The sequence below is a fragment of the Solanum stenotomum genome, chromosome 1 (genome assembly GCF_019186545.1).
Source record: "Solanum stenotomum isolate F172 chromosome 1, ASM1918654v1, whole genome shotgun sequence".
In the NCBI taxonomy this organism is placed as follows: Eukaryota; Viridiplantae; Streptophyta; class Magnoliopsida; order Solanales; family Solanaceae; genus Solanum; species Solanum stenotomum.
The window spans coordinates 30,633,221-30,647,020 of NC_064282.1; the positions used below are offsets into that span (position 1 = coordinate 30,633,221).

The 13,800-nt window shown below is 30.9% G+C and overlaps 1 pseudogene; it reads left to right on the top strand.

Annotated features, from left to right (window-relative positions):
- The first annotated feature begins 1,178 nt into the window (after positions 1-1,178).
- Positions 1,179-2,186, top strand: LOC125873366 (uncharacterized; annotated as a pseudogene).
- The last annotated feature ends 11,614 nt before the right edge of the window (positions 2,187-13,800 follow it).

The following is a 13,800-nucleotide window of genomic DNA, read 5'->3' on the forward strand; positions in this document are numbered from 1 at the left end:
TATTTATGGTATTGTATTTATGAATAATTGGTGTTATAGTCTCTAGTAGTCCTCTTATCCTTCTCTTGGGATAAATTTAAGGATATTTGTGTTTAACTATGAATTTGTGTTGGATTTAAACCTTATTCATAAAAAATACTTTGATGGACAAAAATAAGTGAATTTGATCTTTTAACACCTTGGTATTTGATTTGCATTCATTAGATTTGTTTTGAATGCCTAGATATTTACTTTGCCTTCCTTCTTGATCTTCATAGAGAATTTATAACATTTAATCCACGAGAATTCTTTGCCTTGTTAAATTATGAAAATCCTTGTTATAGTTATAGGTTGAATGAATTGTGAAAAAGACAAAACTATTTTTAACCATACTAAAGTCAACGTGATGATATTGATTGGCTCAAGCATGCCAGTGTCAGGATGAAAGAGATGACAAACTCTTCTCGACCAATCAAATTGAAACTCTCATGATGATATTTGATTAACTAGAATATGCCACCTCTGCTTGGGTGGCACATATATGATCAGGACAAATTTTTTTACCATATTTTGATTGACATGATAATATTCGATTGGATGAAACATGTCACTTGTGCTGGGAAGAAACAAGTGAGGACAATTTTTTTGATCAATTAGGCTGAAGTTGGGATGATTATATTTGATTAGTTTGAACATGTTAGAGTTGTTGAGTGGGAAGAATTTTGATTAGGATGATTTGTTTTGACTAATTAAATTTTAGTTTATGTTTTTTTAATGGTTCAAACACGTCAGTTGTACATGAGGCGTGTTTTCATACGTGTTTGATTTGATTTGACAAGTTGTATCACTTTCAACACGTAGCATGGTCTTATTGACCGTTTCACTTGGCTGACACGTCTTTCGACATGCCATACTAAAATTGCGCATATTGCATAAATTTATTTCAAATATAATATAATTCAAATTAATTCTAAACCCTAAAAATTAAAATAAATAAAAGAAACTGAAGAAAAAAATAGTATATATACAACATGTAATGCATATATTGGGAAAGAAGTATAGGGTCGGATTGACGGCAGAATGAAGCGCCATATCATATCCAAATTCTTGCAGCCGGAGCCAAAGATCGAGAACAAAGGCTTTTTTTATCATTAACATGGTCTAAGAATTTTCGCAGACTCCATAGAAGGCATAAAATTATGAGATCTGCCGTAGCCAACGATGTCCAAACAGAATCAACAAATTTGCAAATCGTGAATTCCGGTCAAGTTGAAATGGGATCTACGAATTTACAAATCATGAATTTCAATCAAGTTGAAGTGGAATCAACGGATTTGAAAATCGTGAATTCACTGATCAAGTTGAAATAGAATCAATGGATTTACAAATCTTGAAATCTGGCGAAATCGAAGTTGATCTTACCTCGCTGAATTCTAATGTCATCTATATCATTGAAAATAGAAATGGTTACGAGAGTGTAGATGATGATATCGAGTTGCAATAAATTCTCTTCTACTCCGCTCAGTTTCATTCAGGTAAGAACTCAGAACCAAGCTCTAATCACAGTGTTGGAAAAACAACTATAGAAATTGAGTATTTTGTTATTCCAAATTCACTTAACCTAAATAAAAGTACTACTAAAAAGGGGGAATCTTCATGGACTTTTTGTGTAATTTGTGAAAACGTGTTTCCGCTGCCAAACACAATGATGCGGGGCACCAATTGCAATCATCGTTATTGTGAAGAATGTATGCAGAATTATATAGGTAAAAAAATTAATAAGGACATCCATGAGATGATTGCTATGAAGTGTCCTGCTTCTGATTGCAAGGGGATTTTGGATCTTGATTCAATAATGCCGGTTGATTTCCTTATGCGAGTAAGAGATGCCATTCGACTAACAGAAGTTCTGGCTTCGTCAATATTTATTGATTGCCCTTTTATGGATTGTATGGGTACACTGGTTGATGATCTAAGGGAATATCCTATTAGGGCATGTCCTGAGTGTTGGAGAATTTTTTGTCAATTGTAAATCTTTGCTTTTGGGAATGACATATGAGAATTATCAGTTTAGTAGGCAATTAAATTTGCTCTACTGGCTGTAGCAATATGGAGGATATCATGATGAACTAGAGGAGGACGAGGAGGAAGAAGAAGAAGAAAATGAAGATGATGATGATGATGAAGGAGAAGAAGAAAAAGGATGAGGAGAAGGGGGAGGAAACTATATGATCAGAAACTTCAATGAATGTGAAAAAGGTAAAGTTTTATTTCCTTGGAAACAAAATAGAAATTTGAATTCTTACTTACTTTATATGCAATCTATTGTTGGTTAAAAAACCGTATGCAGGGTCTTCTATGTGATTTCAATTGGAGTAGTTGTTAAGTTGGTGAAAAAACATATGCAGAGTCTTTATGTTTGAATTAGTTATTGAGTCTGAGTTGGATGAACTCCTAGCGGTGGAGGCCTATTGTCCAATGTAAGTGTAGACCAAAATGCACAAAATCTTCTATTTTGCAGACAAATTGTTCTATTTTATATAGAGTTCAAGTTTGTATGACCTACTATCAGGCCCATATTTCTTTTATTTTGAATCGCTTGTTCAAATTATTTTTTACTACATCATTTATTAGATCAAAGTATGAAATAATTCATCTCACACTTAGTTTTAAAAGTAAAAAATTATTTAATTTGCTGGAGAGAGGTTGTATGTGTCACAACTTAACTTAGGATAAGAAATAACATATCGGCAAAACACATGAGAGATGTTAAGTATATATAAGTAGACCTTATACTCTATTGATGCGTTTAAAAGTTGTGCTGGTCTATGCCTAGATAGAACAATATCACTAGTGGGTTAGGCAATTAAAGATGGTATTAGAGTAACTTTTGTGTTAACTCTGGCGATGCAAGCTAAAGTTAACTTGAGTCTAGCCAAATTCTAATAAGGTGGGGCAAACATCTTTGCTAGGTCTTGGCAAATCTCATGTGGTGGGGAAAATTACAATGGTGGGCCAAACCTCAGCGAGGACGTTGCGTCTATAAGAGAGGGTGTTTGTGACACATCTCCTTAGGATAAGAAGTCCACATCTATAAAAACACATGACAAGTAAGCATATCTTACACTTTAGTGGCGTGTTTTAAAGTTGGGTGGGTCTAGGCCCAAATGGAAAATATCACTAGCGGGTTGAACTATTGTTTGGTTGGAAAAGGCAATATTGAATTATATACATATATTTTATAAGAGGTGGTTTATGTAACTTCCTAACTTAGTATAAGAACTCCACATCGACAAAACACATGAGAGTTATTAGGTATATAAGTAAGCAAACCTCATGACACTAATCTTGTGACGCGTTTTATAGCCTTGTTGGTGTAGACCTAGAGCAAACTATATCACTAACAGGTTGTATGGTGGAAAAAAGGCGGTGAAAATAATAATTGAAGGGATAGAAGTTCGATTTAATTGAAAATTTGGGGCATGATTCAGTTGTTGGCTCTTCTGGTTTTCATTTCCTTTTCTCCTATGTTGGTGAAAATTCAACTTAAAAGGAAAAAAGTACATTATCACAGGTGAAGTTGGCAGGTGCTTGTTTGCTAATTAATTTTCTTTTCTATTTCATACCTTGTGTTTTGATTTTATTTTCATGTATGATTAATAACTAAACAATTGAACCAAATTGATAACAAATAAATCGATAACCAACCCATAAATACCCCTATCTATGACTATGAGCTCTTTTTGTACACTTGAGTTATTCTATTTTAACTTTTATCTCAATTTGTATTTGTGCTATATTAGTACATGAATCTCCTAGAATTCATTTGTGGTATATTTGTAATTCTTAAATTGTTGTTGCTAGCTCCTTTCTAAACAACCTTTAGTGTTTGCTTGCAAGTCAATAGAGTGTCTGTGAAATAATTCTCATTTTTGAATATGTTCCATTTGAAATCAAAGAGTAATGTAACTCTTCAATTAGTATACCAATTGTTTGGGAGTCTAATGGTCCCAAATATCTTTGTTTTCCAATGTCATCCAAAATACACACTTTTTTCTCAATCAATTGTCACACACTAGTTTCCCCACAAATGCCACATTTAACTTTTTAAGTCACCAAATTTCTTTAGCAAATAGATTTTCTCCAAAGAGACCAAAATCACTTTCCTTTGTTACATCACCAATGTGTTGAGTTTCACTTTGGTGAGGATTATGCAAGACAATATACGGAGATAAGATTACGTTAATGTAATTGGTAAAGTTATCTTTTTGTAATCAAAAGGTTGCTTGTTATTCAACCCTTTCACATACACTATAAACATTATAAGCTTAGGAGCCGTTTGGTTATTGTAGAAGAGTCAATCTAATACATGAATAACTTGGTTATTCATGTATTTATTTTATATATTGTTTGGTTTGTAAATAGAATAAAAGTTAGTCATGTATTAATTTTATACCATGTTTGGTTGGTAAGTTTCAAATGTTATATAAACATTATTCATGTATTAATTTTATATGGTGTTTGGTTGTCTTTTAGTAATTCTACGTAATTAATACTCAAATAACTTATGAGGACATCTATGTATAATTTTATGCATGGTTGAAGATGAAATTAATTATGTGGGTATTAATTATACATGAATTGACATTAAAAAAATACATTTTTACCCCTAATTTGTTTACCTATTTATTGTAAATAATGTATATTAACTTATTTACAAAATTAAGAAGGTCGACTAAGCTGTTTATGTTCCTCATCTTTTTCGTTTCGTCATTTTATCCCCAGATTCCAGAACAACATATAATTGTTGCCGCATCATAGTAGTTTATCAGGTAGTATCATTATTCAAATTTTACAAATTTCATATTTTTTTAATTTTTTTTGAAAAAAGTTTATTAATTCACAACAAATTAAATACTGAATAAGAAATAATTTATGTATTGTAATTTTGATATAACTAAATCCTACATATATATTACCTACAGAACTAATACCTACATAATTAATATCTGCATAACTAATAAAATATTCAAACATTTTTCACCTGGTTCAATATCTCAATCCTAACAACATTCTTCTCTTGAAGCCCTTTAATTATTACTTCTGCATTTTAAATAAAAAATATGTAAAATTTTAATAATATTTAATATATTAAAATATGTCATTTTTCTTATACAAATTAACATAAATAATGTGAAACAACAACAACAAGAAGCTCATTCGTTAATACTAGATACGGGTGCCCGTGCAGGGCACGGGCATATAGTGAAATTAAAAGCAGTTGTAAAGAAAGACATGGAAATATGCAACATGATTAAAATAAATATCAGCGTTAACACATTTCATAGTATGTTACATATATTTTTTTGAATATTATACATGGAGCTTTCTAGGAAAAGCCAAATCAGAAATATAGCTTCTAAATTCTAGAATCGCTCAATTAAAGTAGGTTCTTTCAGGTTGAAACTTCTTTATTACCTGAAAATAAATTAAAGGAGTGAACAACTAACACAATTCAATAATATAGTAAAGAGAAGTGAGAATGCATCTACAATCTTTAAATTGTATAGAAAATAACACATCACCTTGGAGATAAGTTATTTAAATTTGAGAAAATCCAATTCACAAAAGCATGAAAGAAATTATCTGCTCGGATTTATTCTATTGTATTCATTCACCTATATATTTTGAACATGGAGAAATAGTCAGTTGGTTTTTCTTTGTTAGGAGTGAAAGATGATTATTAACTTCAACCACATTAGCTAGCTAATAAGAACAAATAAAGTACTACTAAACACAACTATTTCTATGTGTAAATGGAAATAGAAGCTTGTGCTGGAATCTTTACTTTCTTGTACATTTAACTGGCAAGAAACCACATTATAATTGCCAGTAACAATCTATATACTTTACTCGTTCATCTCGATCACAATGGATTAAGCATTCTCACAATTTTTTTTGGCATATGACCATCAATTTACTATTAAATACGTCAGATTACTGTGCAATGGAGAAATAGTCAAGTACCAAGCCAAGCATATCGTGTGTTTGTATGGTTTAGCTGTAATTTGCACAATTAGTAGATCTATCAAGTGCAATATCCATGAAAATAATATTTATGTGGTTCTGCTGCACGTGGTCTTTGCAGTGGCAATCAAGCAATGTTAGCTTTCCTAAAAAAAAGTCACTAATATTAAAAAAGAAACACTGATATTGCACTTTGATGAGTAGATAAAACGGTTAGGTAGATCAGCAATCGTTTTGTCATGGGCTCAATGAAAAGCAAACCATCAGACGAGCTACACATTATATCTCAGTCGAGCAAAAGGAGAAGTTAACAGATACAACACCTGTTCAGTTGAAAATAAAGATGGTTGTTGAACGACTTTCCTGCATATGTAGACCTCAGCCCTGTAGACACACGTCAATACAAAACCAACTGCAACAACTTGTATTTGACACAGATGGCATATGGAAAATACATTAGATAAGTAGAAGGTTATCTACTTGCTATCGATTATACATTGTGAATTATGTGTAATTCACAGGAATTTGGTGAAGTTTTTACCCTTTTATGTGGTGTTGCAAAATTAATGGAATTGCCAAATACCATTGCTATCCAATAAAATGTAGGAACACCTGAAATAAATGTCCACAATGAGACCTAGTTCAAGATGTATTCATGTAGCACCAGATTTTACACGAAAAGTAATGTAGAATTTCGAATTTCTTTCTTTCAATATAAGTAGATCCTCTTCAACTAAAGTTTAGACATTACCTAAGGAAATAGAAAATTCTCACAATTTCGGAAGAAATAGAGTTTATTCTAGTAGAATAATTATCGTTCAGGTTATTTTGGGGAAAAAGGTTTTAGTAGAAGCCGTCATTTCCTCTTCAGCTAAGGCAAACATATAACTTTTGGTATCAAGAGTACAACAATGTATTAAGTGTGATTCTACAAATAGGACGTGTGGAGGGTAGAATACATGTACGCAGATCTTACCCTTACCTTGGAGGGTATAGAGAGTTTCTGATAGACCTTCAGAGGGATAAAGAAGTCATGTCAAAATACTACTAAGACAATGTCAAAGAGGTCACTACACCTTATACGTAATTTTTTATTTAAGCTACTAATATGAGACCTGATATCTAAAGAGCCATACAAAAATATCGTTAATGATCAGTTTTTAATAAATAATGTAACAATATTATTAATGATCTTGATCTTGAGCTTCATCCAAATGCACAGATCTTCTCAGAATCATTACCAATACTCATCACACAGGATGTCAAAGAATAACACTTCCCATCTGATCAGTCAGCGAATAATTCTCTCTTCTTCCATTTTATCAAGCTTTTCTTTTCATTATACCATATAATGGTCGCGGAACTTACAGATGGACCCTTTGCCTGTTAAATAAAGATCAAGCAGTTTTCTATTTTAAGATTGCAACAGTCGTTATTAAGCCGATTCCATTATTTAGTCTTGGCTGCAAGATGGTGGATCTATCTTGCACATGGTACAAATGTTCTTTTCCACCACAGCAAATCATCAGTCTTAAAAGAGAACACTCTGATTACAAGTGTTTAAGTGTACAACTTCACACTCAACATCTTAGTTTACAACTTCACACTAACATCTTCTCCGAATTGTTTGTTCTAAGAGTTGGATGAATCAATAAACCAAATTATAATAGCCTACTAACTGATTCACACAACATGCTCAATTCAATTGACAAGTAAATTTTAGTTTTACAATGGTACACATAGAATTTCATATTCTTATATCTTTAATAATTGAGTTCCCAGGTCTAAGACCATCTCCAACCCACCTCTATTTTACTCTCCATTCTCTATAATTGGAGAGTAAAATAGAGAATGGGCACTCCAACCCACCTCCAAATCACCCTCTATTCTTCAAATTTAGAGAGTTGAATAGTAGTTCTCCAAATTGGAGAACTACTATTCACACTCTCTATTTCACTTTTTCATTATTTTATTATTATTTCTATTACTTTCTAGTTAACATATTATTTTACATATAATTCCATTAATTAAATATCTAATATTCATAATTCTTTTTTAAATGTAATATAATATTTTAAAAAAATATTATTAAATAAATACTATTTTAATTTCAGATTAATAGTATTTTATTTTATTTTCTAATTTTTGTGAATAATAAAATTTTATTGTATTATTAATTTTCATCATAAAGAATACACAAAATTAAAATGGCGAGATGAAAAAATTTAATTTAAAAATACAATACATGATATGATAATTTAAATACAAGATAACAATACAATACATAACATAATAATTTAAATACAAGATAACAATACAATATAATACATACCATAATAATTTAAATACAAGATAAAATACAATACATAACATAATAATTAATTGATCACAACAATAATTTAGAAATTCGGTAGGTCGTTTCCTGATTTAGCACTATTCGAAAAAAAATTAGGATATGATTCCGAGAATTGTTGCGATTGTGACTGCGGTTGTGATTGTCGATTTCTTTTTTCAAGTATTCGTTGTTGTTCTCATTGCAGGTAATCACGAACATTTGGATCACTAATAGTTTCTAAATTTTTCATTAAAATTTTAGTTTCGTCTCTAAATTTCTTGGCTTTGATATATCTATCTAGCGTTTCGCCGTCCTATTGTTTGGTTGTAGCAGACTCTGATAACATCTTCCCAAGTCGATTATTTTCAGTTTCGAAAAGTTTCATAGCTGACGAAAGACCTTCATCTTTTGATCTCTTTAATTTTGATTTCTTCACCCCAATATATAGGCCGTTCAGATGAAGTGTAATGACCTGAAAAATTCTCATTTAAATTAAGTGAAAAAGATGATAAGTTAGGAGATGATACTATAGGTGATGTAGGACTAGGAGCCTCAGACTCCGATGATTGGAAAGTAGAGCCTTGTCCTCGAACTTTTTGCAATCACATTTTGCAATTATTGCAGGATCGTCACATTTTTTGAGAAAGGAAGTGCGACATGATATAATGACTACATGTATTATACTGCACAACATGATAATTGAGGATTAACATGATCTCAATGCACCAATTCAAGATGTCATAGAGGCTCCAACTCCAACTATAGAAATGGTAGTAGATGAAAATCTCCGATTTGAATAATTTTTAGCTAGACATAAAAAAATTAAGGACAAAAATGCTCATTTTGAACTCCGTAATGCATTAATAGAGCATTTATGGGAGCAACATAATAATTTTGAAAATTGAGTGTTTATGTAATTGTATGTCACTTTTATTTGAATTTGTCCCCTAATTTATGTATTATATTATATTTTCTTGCAATTTATATTATTTAAAAATTTAGAATAAAATATAATTTCATATCACATTAAAAATTATATAAAGTAATTAATTATTTGGTCAAAAAGAAATAAAAGATTTATATTATGAAATAAGAAAATAAGAATGAAATAGAAATAATAATATAATATTGAGGAGAGAGAAAAAGATTCCTTTTTAGAGAGTAAAATAGAGAATTGAGTTGTAGTTGGTTGTCTGAAAAAATAGAAAACTCTATATTTGGAGAATAAAATAGAGAATTGGGTTGGAGATGCCCTAACTACTTTCGTTGTATAGTTTGCTACATTACCTCAACAAAGATTTTGAGAATGATTTGGTATGTAATAGCAGAAGTTTTCGGGCCTGAAGTTTGCATTCTCCGAAATATCACTTCTGTCTTGGCGTACTGACCTCCTTTTCCATATGCCTCCATCAAAGCAGTGTGAGATATCTCCTTTACTTAAGTAGCCTAAAATCCTTTCAGCTTTACTGAAGTCCCCTTGTTCTCGTAGGCCGTAATAAGCATCAGAAAGTATATCTCATTTACTTAAGTAACATCCTAAGCTTCTATCTTATCCCTTTTTTCAGCCTATTCTAATTTCACTATTCTATTAGTCAAGATTTTTGAAAGAAAGTCTAACATACGTGGGAAGACTGACCGATAGTGATAACCATTACCCTTTACACGGTGATAACCATTACTCTTTCCACCTAATAACTCATCTAGTGGTAAGTAGGTAAAGAAAGGGCACTAAACTAAAGATTTGTTTCACTCTGTTGATAAGTAATCATACTCCCTGAAACACATATAGACTCATATATGTAATTGGCTACAACATAGACATTAGACAAATGTGTTTTTAATTTTCTAAGAATTAGAAAAAGAAAGACACTAGTACCTGTCTATAGGGAAAACAATGTGTAAGACTAAGCAACTCTCAATTGGAAACAGCACAATCATATAACGTCAGCCCACAAGTTCCCTGCTTGTACCATCCACAAAGCACTACAATGTTTTACATCTCAACAATTCGTTGTTCCTTTTTTCTTTTTCTACCAGAACTATCACTGTCTATGTATTATAAGAGAGCAAATATCCTTTGTCCAGATGCTCCTTTGAAATAAAAGGTCTCCTAATAATTAGAGCATTTTTACAGTGAAACCGAGTTAACATACTAGTCAACAAATAACAATTGAAAAAAGAAAATGATAGTAGACATTTAACGGCACATGTGGTCATAGTGCTTTACCTCGGCTTTTATGAGTTTTTTGCTCCTCTTCCGATGCAATTGCAATTCTGAAGCTCTTCCTCTTTATCATAAATGATTCGCTGGCTCTGAAATAACCTAGAAATCATCTATCAGTTAAAAAGTCAACCAGAATTTAGAATAAAGCAGTGTGAATAATGAAAGGAATTATAGACTAACAATTCTAATGAGTAAGTTAACATTCTTCAATCATAAACTTAATTAAGAAGGTTAAAAAGGAGTTGAATGTGAAGAGGATTTGCTTGCGAAGAAGAGAAGTATAAAAATCCAGCTAATCTAAGCATCTTATCGGACAACTTTGTGCCTTGGCAAGTAAAACATATTAGTGTGTGATTCTCCTTAACAGAGCTCTACTACTATATTTCAGGAAAAGATAGGATGATTGGGAGGTGAGATTGAAAATTGCTCTTGGTGCTGCGAGAGGAAGTGCTAATTACCTTCACGAAGATTCTAATCCTCGTGTTATTCCTGGTGATTTCAAAGCCAGCAATGTTTTGTTAGAAGAGGACTATACCCTTAAGGTTTCAGATTCTGGGTTAGCAACCGAAGGAAGTGACCACGTATCTACTCGAGTCATGGGAACTTTTGGGTATATATCTCTTTATCATGATTAATCTTGGTGTGGTTTCAATTCACTCAAATAAGAGTATAATGAATGTGTGGTATGCATACTTATTAGAGAAAAAAATGAAGGGAAGTACGATAGTAAAGCATCACCATTTTAAACTCGGATCATCTATAGGATGGAAGTTTTTATGAGTAGTAACAAAAACTTCTGAAATCCTGTCAAGTGATGCTTGTCTGTGTTGTGGAGGTGTAATTCGTGAAACAAATTTTGGAATTTGTGGTGATATAAAGATATTGATGTTACAGTAAACAATTGGATAGTGTAAGACTACTTCCTGCACATTGTCTGAATTGAGAAAGATAAACTGTGAGGGTTAGCACTTAATTTGCAAGGATATTTATCCATTGCCAATGTTGTCCTGAGGGTTACATTTTTTGAAATTACTTTCTTAGGTCTGATGTTTTATTTGTCCCAGCAGATATCTTTGCAACATTACTAAGTGTACGTTTGCACCTGCATTTGTGCTATAAACATTCTCTATTTACTGGGTTTGCAGGCTAGGACTCTTCAATGGGTGGGCGTCAAATTCGCTAAAAGTAGTGTATTTTTAGTGAATCTGAAACGGTTGTGGCATCACAAGTTAAAAGTTTGCAGGTATGCTGCCCCTGAATATGCAATGACGGGACAGAAAACCAAAGGGATTCAACTAACCAGCCAAATTAATACTTAGTAAATTTAAACGGAAAGTAACAATTGAAATTAACAAACAGAACTCTAAACAAGACATAAACCGAGCAATTAAAGACGAAAAGATGCATCCAGTAAGAATTTTTGGGTAGATCCGACAGGGAAAACATTCAAAATAGAAAACACAAGAAATCAATGAAGCATTTTTGTTCGTACGATCGAGCTTCCAAGGAATTCGAATGAAACCTCATCTCCAATTTAGGCACAAAACTGATGGTTGTATTTCATGGCACACAAATGAAAAATTTTCAGAATGACAAATGTGGAAGAGCAAAGACACGCCCGAATAGGTGTGAAAGACACATGGCAAAGAAAGAAGAAGGTAAAATGACAAGCTTACCCTTTTGAATGTCCCAAAACACTCCCTCTTATTATGATGAAGACTAAACTGAGCAGCAATTCCAAAACTACCGTTACGACCCAAAGCCACTTTAGTCTCTTGTATTAAATTACTAGATTCTTAAGGCCTGTGATACGGGCCCAATATAATCAATTATTAATCATTATTTGATAAATATTAAAAGGTATTTCTATAGCATTCTGATCAACATGAATTAATATTGATCCTGATAAAAAATTTAGTATTAAAAAATATCAAAAAATAACCATCAAATAATATAGTGCATTGAATGATGTTTCTCCTTCCTTAATTAAATATCTTAATTTTGAGTTTTGGATATGAAAAAAATTCTTAATAGAGAGCTCTATATCCGAATGGGCAACTCCAATATAAATATCGAATACTGAATAAAAATATTAAATTAAATTAACCCAATAATATTTTAAAGTATAATTGATATTACCGATGGGTAGATTCATTTTTTAAGTTGTAAAACTCTGAAGTATAATATTCAATTTATTTATTTATTACTATAAGACACAAATTATGTAGGCTTCAGAGTTAATTTGTCTATTAGATTGGATTATATCTTATATAAAAATCATGAATCATTATGTATTATCATCTTGAAATCTATCCTATTCATTTCAATTAATCTGTCGAATTTTTCTTTATAATCTATTAAAAAGTAATGTCCCTTTTCTTTTCTTAGTTTGAACTCCACATAACATATTTAAGATCACAAGATTAATAGACATTTACTATATTTCACATAATTAAAATTTAAAATCACAAGATTCAAAAATCTTCCTTAATTTCTTAAACTTCATGCCAAGTCAATATAGAACAAACACATTGAAACAGAGAGATTAATATTTTTTATTTATCACTCATACATAAAAATTAGAACTAAGAAGCATGTTTCACTATTACATGAAGTTCTATATATGCATAAGTTGTCTTAATGAACATAGTTTTTTTAGCATGATACAAATGTGTTTTTGGCTCTCTTTTTTCATGCACAATAACTTATAGGAACAAGTATTTTTGTTATTTTTATCAGTTTAGTGAAAAAATTTCAAACAATCTGAAAACATAAATGCATTTTCTCTGTTTTAAAAAAATCTATTTTGAATTAAATGCTAAATTAGCATGATATTTTAATACATAGATCATTACATATCGTATTGATTTCCTCATCCAGATATTTTATCTTATTCCAAAATTTATTCATAATTTTTAAAATTACGATTAATCATTTGCTATTTTGTCATCTCTTTCTAAATATTAATCTACTTAAATTTATTTTACTTCTCTAATTAATGTATTGATTTTTCACTTGTTCCGATTCTTAACTTCTTATTTCAAACAAAAGAATAGCAATATTAAGTAAATAAAGTAAACAATCTGATTAATCTTAAAATTTAAAATATTCTATTATCAAAATATTCTTACCATTAATGTACATAAATTGAACATGAAAAATACTTATTATTTCTCTTTAATATTTGATTCGCAAAATTTTAAAACTATTTATTTAAAAATTTAGTTAGTTTCTT